This window comes from Myodes glareolus, chromosome 15 (assembly GCF_982192425.1).
Source record: "Myodes glareolus chromosome 15, mMyoGla1.1, whole genome shotgun sequence".
NCBI lineage: Eukaryota > Metazoa > Chordata > Mammalia > Rodentia > Cricetidae > Myodes > Myodes glareolus.
In genome coordinates this window covers 36,991,995-36,999,164 of record NC_142040.1, presented here as the reverse complement: position 1 = coordinate 36,999,164, position 7,170 = coordinate 36,991,995, and the positions used below count along the sequence as shown (strand labels likewise).

At 45.2% G+C, this 7,170-nt stretch overlaps 1 long non-coding RNA gene across 1 annotated transcript; it reads left to right on the top strand.

Moving 5' to 3' along the window:
* Positions 1–1,853, top strand: LOC148119677 (uncharacterized). The gene is made up of 3 exons (XR_015735038.1): positions 1–664; positions 749–918; positions 1,267–1,853. It is a non-coding gene; the product is annotated as an uncharacterized LOC148119677 (long non-coding RNA).
* Positions 1,854–7,170: the final 5,317 nt, after the last annotated feature.

Genomic DNA, 7,170 nt, shown 5'->3' with positions numbered 1-7,170 from the left:
CACTCACTCTCAGGTAAAGGACGCTTGACCTGTCTTTCTGTGGCAAACAAGAGGCTGTCCACAAATCCTGAGGGCCGAGCCCCAGCCCCCACACAATCCCACGTGGCTTTCCGTTGTCACCGGTCTTTGAAATATGGGCAGGAACCTGACAGTTGCTCATGACCGGTTCCTCCTTCTTTGGGGCTTTGTTGTCAGTACAGCTGGCCTGCTCTCCCACACCCTTCCACCGTGCTGTCACAGCACCCTGAAGACACCAACGCCTTCACGCCTTTGCTCTGCAGGGCCCTCCTTCCAGCCCTCTCCTCTGCCCACTCCTACTTGCTATTCTGTGGAGGCTCCGGCCTCCAGCTGCCTGGCCTTGAGGGCTAGGACCGGCTGTCTTCTCTGAGCTCCCCCTCCTTCCCTTTCTGAGCATCTCTGTCTCGGTCTCTTCTCTCCAGCTCTTCAGAACTAATCTTGTCTTCTCAGAAACAGGGAGTGGTTGGGTGGGTAGACTTTGGGGATAAGACTTCAACTCCCAGTGCATCTTAAAGTGCTGACACATCATCCCAGGCCAAATGTGTTTCCCTCACCGGGCAGATTAAGGACACAGACAGCTACTGAGAGACATAATTGTCATTGTGCACTTCTGTGATCCCAGGGAGCTGCCACCTCTGACGCTACAGTGAGTGAGTGACCTTGAGCTGGCCAAGAGAAATGCTGTCCTCCTCTAACATTTTTTTTTTTTTTTTTTTTTTTTGGCCACCAGAATTCCCCCAGGGGAGCTGTTGTTTCAAGGATGAACAAGATTAGATCAAGAGAGGAGAAAAATCACGTCACTGCCTGCGGAGTGGGAGAGTCTCGGGCTGTTTGATGTGGTTTAGGAAGCAAGTTTTTGTTGCTGTTTTCTAAAGATCATCCCTTTCCGGGGAGATGAAGGTTAGCCATAAAGAGCCAGTATTCTCTGTTAGAACCCCACCCTGGCTCCAGACAAAAGGGACGCGGATGCGCGACCGGAGCCGCTTCTGCAGCTAACCCACACCCTGGCTTTCGTGTTTGCAGTGGTAAATGTGCCCTCCACTATCTATCCCGAGCCATGGTGACTTCCTTTGCAACAAATGGCACTGCGCCCTCGAGTACAATTTGTGGCTTCTCTCTTCCTCTATGCTCACCTGGTCCACATTTCCCTCCGGTTCTCTCCCTCAACCCCCCCCCCCCCCCCCCCGCCTTTTGTTTCCCTTGGATTGGTGGAATTTCATTCTGTCTTTCCTTCCTTCCCACGAGCAGAGCCGCTAAATTTTCCCTCCGGCCTGGAGCATCCCAGCCCTTCACCCCTTTCAATACAATGGCTGAGAACCCAGCCCCGAAGGCAGAAGGACTCACCACCAGATGGCACTCTGTGGAAGACGCCGCAGGGCACAGAACAGAATGCTTAAAGGCATCCTTGAAAAGCACCACGCCGGTTCTCTCAGACCAGAGATCTTGAAAATTACTTTTATATCTTATAAGCAACAATAGAACATTTGCTCACATACGATAGATACATTTACCCACTTGTAATCATATATGTGCTACTATCGATCCATTCTAAATATTTTTAAAACATCTAGATAAATCTTTTGATTTAGTATTTTATCCCTCATTAGAATGAAAAATATTATAAATATTCCAGAGAAAATGTGTTTAAATTTTACCAAAAGTGAATTCTTTGTTAGCTGGGTTTTTTTGTTTGTTTTGTTTTTCAAGACAGGGTTTCTCTGCTGCAGTCTTGTCGATTCTGGAACTTACTTTATAGATCAGACTGACCTCGAACTCAGAACGATATATCTGTATCTGCCTCTCAAGTGCTAGGATTAAAGAAGTGTGCCACCACTGTCCAGCTTTCTCTCTCTCCTTCCCTCCCTCCCTCCCTCCCTCCCTCCCTCCTTCCCTTCCTTCCTTTCTTTCTATGTGAGTTAGTGTTTTGCCTGAATGAATATCTGTACAGGTGTAGGATTCCCAGGAACCGGAGTTACAGACAGTTATGAGTTACCATGTGGATGCTGGAAATTGAACCCAGGTCCTTTGAAAGAACAGTCAGTACTCTTAACCGCTGAGCTATCTCTTCAACCTGTTTTGGTTGAATTTTTCTTTTTTGAGACTCAAAACCGGAAGCATGCATTGGCTCAAATAGCTAATTCCAAGCAAAATAACCAACTCTTCCCATTTTAAGCACTAGAGGAATATTTTGAGTGGCTTCTAGATGTGTTTGCTGTTATGTCTAGATCACGGAGTTCCCCCAAAACCAACTAGGAGATGGACCGAGTCCTGTATGTAAAAGCAAAGAATCTTTTTATACAAGTTTGAAAACTCAGTCTCTCAGTGTGTCCAGCATATTGGAGTGACTGGAGAGCCCCGAGCTCAGTTGGGGTGGGATTTTTATAAAAGAAAAACTGGGGTAAAGGATTTCTAAGGTTCAGGACCCCTGATTGGCTGACATTTGTCTAGGGGTGTCCTGGTGAAAGGCTATGGGTGTGTGCTGGCTGGTGATCCTATCTACAATGGTTGGAATGTTAGAAATTTCCTTTGGATAGTCTGTTCCTGGGTGGTGCCTGGTTGGCCTCACTGTGTGGTCTTTGCTGGAACCAGGTATTGCCATAGGTTAAACTACTGACACTTGGCCTCTATTGAGCTTGTCATGGCTGGGTCCTACAGCCATTAAGACTAGGCTGGACAGATGTAGCAGGCAAGAAAACCTATCAGCCATCCAAAGGCTGTTCATGTATGAATTATTGGTTTAGTTGCATGTTGATTAGTATTAGTAACCTCAGGGACTAGGAAGGTAAAGCCTACCATGGATACAAAGGGAAAACCTGTCTTAATCCCCCTTATTGCAAAGAAAGCATAGCTCCCTGGATGTGGCCTTAGGTCATTTCCGCTGTAGGATTGTATACCTGCATCTTGAACCAGGTTCCCAGGGCACTACTCTTAATCCCCTGCCTCTGAAGTGGAAAAAGGAACAAGACACTTGAAGGAACATTGGAGGAGCCAGGACATGGTATCAACAACATTAAAAGTGTCTGAAGAGCAAACTTGATTGGCAGGTGCTGTGAGCTCCACCTGGACAAATCTAGGGCTCTGAGTTTTATCACTAACTGGGAAAAGGCATTTTTCTGGGGACAGACTGGGGTAAACACATTCTTTGGCTGGCCCAGAAACAAGGGATAGTAGCTCAATCTAGAAACAGAGATGCTAGAGTCAACCTCAGCAGAAAATAAATGACGTCAGTTTGGAAGATGTAGTTAGCACATAGTTCTATCATAAGCTGAGCGTCCGTTGGCGGTTGTGTGTGTCATGTCACAGAACACCAAAGTAAAAGTAGCTAAATGTTTATTTCTTCTCTGCGAAACGCAACATGATGCTCTTGCCATGTTCTTCACAGTTGTCAGGGTAAGACTTCAATACACATCTCCAAATTTACAACTATGCCATCTGGTTCAAGAATATAGGAAGTGGGATATGTTTTTCCTTAATTTTTTTTGTGTGTGTGAGTGTATGAGTGTTTTGCTTACATATATGGCTCTGTACTACTTGCATGCCTGGTGCCTTCAGAGGTCAGAAGAGGCATCAGATCTCCTGGCAATAGAGTTACAGATGGTTACTCTGTCAGTGAGGAGAATTGAACTCGGGTCCTCTGGTAGAGCTGTTTACCACTGATTCATCCCTCCAGCCTCTGCTTTTCCTTTTGGAAGCATAACCCGGAAATTCTACACTTCGCTGTCGGGGTCCAGCCTTGACGAGTTTGTATGTTCCAGGGTAGGGGCATGTGGATCAGAAATGTTAGGCAGAAAACATAGATAGAAAAGAAAAAGGCAGAGAGCACAGAAGAGAGTTGGAAAGGCGATCCAGTGAGTACGGAATCTGACCACGTTTACTTTCAATATGCTTATATACCCCAATCCAAAAGGGCGGGGGAGGAGGAGGCAAGAGACTGCTTTACCATGATACAAAGAACAAACAGGGCAATTACTTCTTCAATACCCGAAACATCAAGTAACTATATCCTTAAAGTATTCTGTTGTTTAGGGAGGACATGTAGTGACCACACCCTAGGTCAAGCATCCTGTAGGCAGTCACACCCTGGGTCAAACCTCCTGACGTAACCCTGAAGGAGCAAGAATAGGTCTGAACTCTCTCACCTTTAGTCAAGGTGAAACGGATCCACATCCCTGGGCTCCAACACTTTACTTCTCACAAACATTTGAAAAGTAGCTGCCCTACCACAGAAAGCCGAAGGGAAGCTATGACTTATTGGTCTTGCTAACCCTGTCTCCAGAACTACTGTTATTATGGGAAAGGGGAGGAAGGGTGTCGGTAGGTAACCAGCGTCCTATGGCATGAGTGGTGTGGTATGACCAGGTTGCAAGAGCAGGTCTTAGGAAGCTAGTGCAAATGCAAACAGGATCTTCTCTTCTGGGTCTTGAGGCAACTGAGGACCAGTGCCTCCCAAGAGAATCTCACAGTTCGTGATGTGCACAGACTCCCCGTGGAGTGTTAAAGGCAGATGAAAGAAGACAGAGTGAACTTGCACCACCAGTGTCTACCCACCCAGCTCTAGGCACGGCCTGGAAGGTGAATCTAGTTACACTCCAGCCCCTGCATCTTGTCATGTGTATGCAGCTGAAGTCTCCCAGGCTTCCCTCAAGCCCTGTGTGGAGACCCAAAAATGTGAGCCTGTTCCACCTTTTCTGAAAGTCAGAGAGTTTTTGCTTATGTTTGCTCTTTCAAAGTTGTTAAGAGAAGGTGTGGCTACAAAGCAAAATATCCTGACCTAGGGTTTGGTTACTTGACAATTTGGACATTATGATGGCCTATGAAGGTAGATCCACTCTACCCTGACCAGAGGTCGGAGAATTCGTACATACTTCTGCTCCTTCTTTTGAAATAAGAGGTTTGACTTAGCGAGTGACTGCCTGCAGAATGCTTGGTCTAGGGTGAGTTTACTGCTCCCAACATCACATATTTTTCTCAGGAATTAATAGATTGATGTCTCAAGTATTGAAGCAAGTAACTGTTCTGGTTGTCCTTTGTATCATGTTAAAGTAGTCTCTGCCTTCTTCCCCACTTTGGTAGTAGGGTCGAAAAGTTTATGGAAAATTAAACGTGGGTTAACACAGAACTCAGAAGCCAGAAGAGGAATTGAGCTTTCAGTAGTCACTGAGTCGCCCTCCTGTTCTAGTCTGTGTTTCTGTGTGTCTTTCTTATCTCTGTTCTTCCAACCTAGCATTCCTAATACTCATGCCCCTACCCTGAAACATACGAACCTGCTGCTGCTAGGATTGCAGCAGAAGTCACCCCCAAAATATGGCTCACAATACGCTGGATGACCCTCTATGATTTATCTTCCTTCCCTTCCTATACTCCCGTTTCCTCACCTATAAAACATGCCGAATCTGCCTCATAAGACAGATCTAAGGATTAAATGAGCTAATGCATATGTTCGCTGGAAAATAATAAAAAAGTAACTTTAAATTGTTCAGTTTATGCTTCATCAATAAGTACTGAGCTAACGTGAAATCATTTAATGATGGAATTGTTTGAAATAGATCTGAGTAAAAAATTTTGTTGCTACTTCATAACCATAATTTTGCTAGTGTTATGAATCATAATGTAAATGAATGGTATGCAGCTGATCTTAGGCAACCCCAGTGAAAGGGGTAGCAACCCACGGGTTGAGAACCAGTGACCCAGAACATTATCAAGCCTATGTTCTAACACGCACAACATACATAACATTCGACCAATGGCATGTGGCTGAAAGCTTTACAACAGATGCCCCTAAGGCCTCACCACAAATCCCAGTAGTTTGTTGTAATTGCTGTGTATTGAACAAGGCAGCTCTCCGTGGAAGGTGAGGTGGTTAGAAGTTCAAAGGAAATTTTCAGTCATCTAGAAAGCTTCTCAATTGCACACATATGTTGTCTGGTACTTAACGGGTAACAGTTCTGAGCCCATTCCTACCAGTTCCCAAGAGCAGATTGTATGTACCTCTTGATGATTTTATGGTCAGTGACAGCCCATTGGTAGTTTGAAATCAGAAACCAGCACTGAAAAGTGGGGATTCCCTCACCCCCTCTTCAAAGAAATGCTCTTCAAATATTTAACAGTAGACCCCTGTCATGCATCACTGAGACTCAATGAAGGAAGGGATTCTATTACCAAGAACAACCCACAGTTCTGTATCTGCTTTCCGGTACAGTGACTTGGAACAGGGTCCAGATTGCAATGTGATAGAGGATGTGGAGTAAGATGTTGGATGCTTCAGTCTGTGTTTTCCGGGAGGGCCAAACCTGCTGTGTTTCGTCGTGTAGGGAGACATCCCCTTTTTGAAGAAGCATGACAAGCCCTGTTGTGCGGGGACAGCAGGAGCATCTGGCACATCTTCCGTCCTTACAATGCTTCTAACTTAGGCAATAGGCAAGGCACAATGACAAAACAGTGAGTGTTGAATCCTACATCAAATGGCTGGGGGCAAAAAATAATTCCTTGGGAACCAGAGGAGAGCAGAGTGGATGACTGCTATACAGTGGGCACAGTACTGGGTTCTGAGGACTAAAATGAACAAAACAGACCCCATCACTCACTGCGCCTCTCTCTCCAAGTGTGTGACCAGGCAACTGCTTCCATCAAAACCACAGTCAGTCTAAGTCTATGCTGTGTTCCACCAGTAGGAGAGCTGCTTTATACAGACTACAGTATCATCACCAGACCAACCCTGTGTTTTAGGTATCATCATTATACAGTTGGGAAAATGAAGACAATGGACACTAATCGCCTTGCTTTAGCTTATACCTTGAGGATATGACAGAGCCATGATTCAAATCTGAAGTCTGACGTGAGTGTCCATGTGCTTTGTGTTAAACAAGCAAAGCACAGAACAAAATGTATTCTTAGGGTCTGAGTAAATGAAGGACAAACTCTAGGGCTGGAGTCTCAAATCATCTCTACTTTTGAACCTGCTTTCTAAGTGAATGTGATTTCTCCACACATTGGAGCCCTAGAATACCTAGAGGGGAAATCAGATAATTCAATAAAAGATTATAATAAAATAACATTTGAGTAAGTGTCACAGAAGGGGAGGCAATGAAGAATGGGAAAGAGGTGCTTAACTAGGAAGAGGTCGGGGAGTTTCTCACATCTGCAGCAAAGATA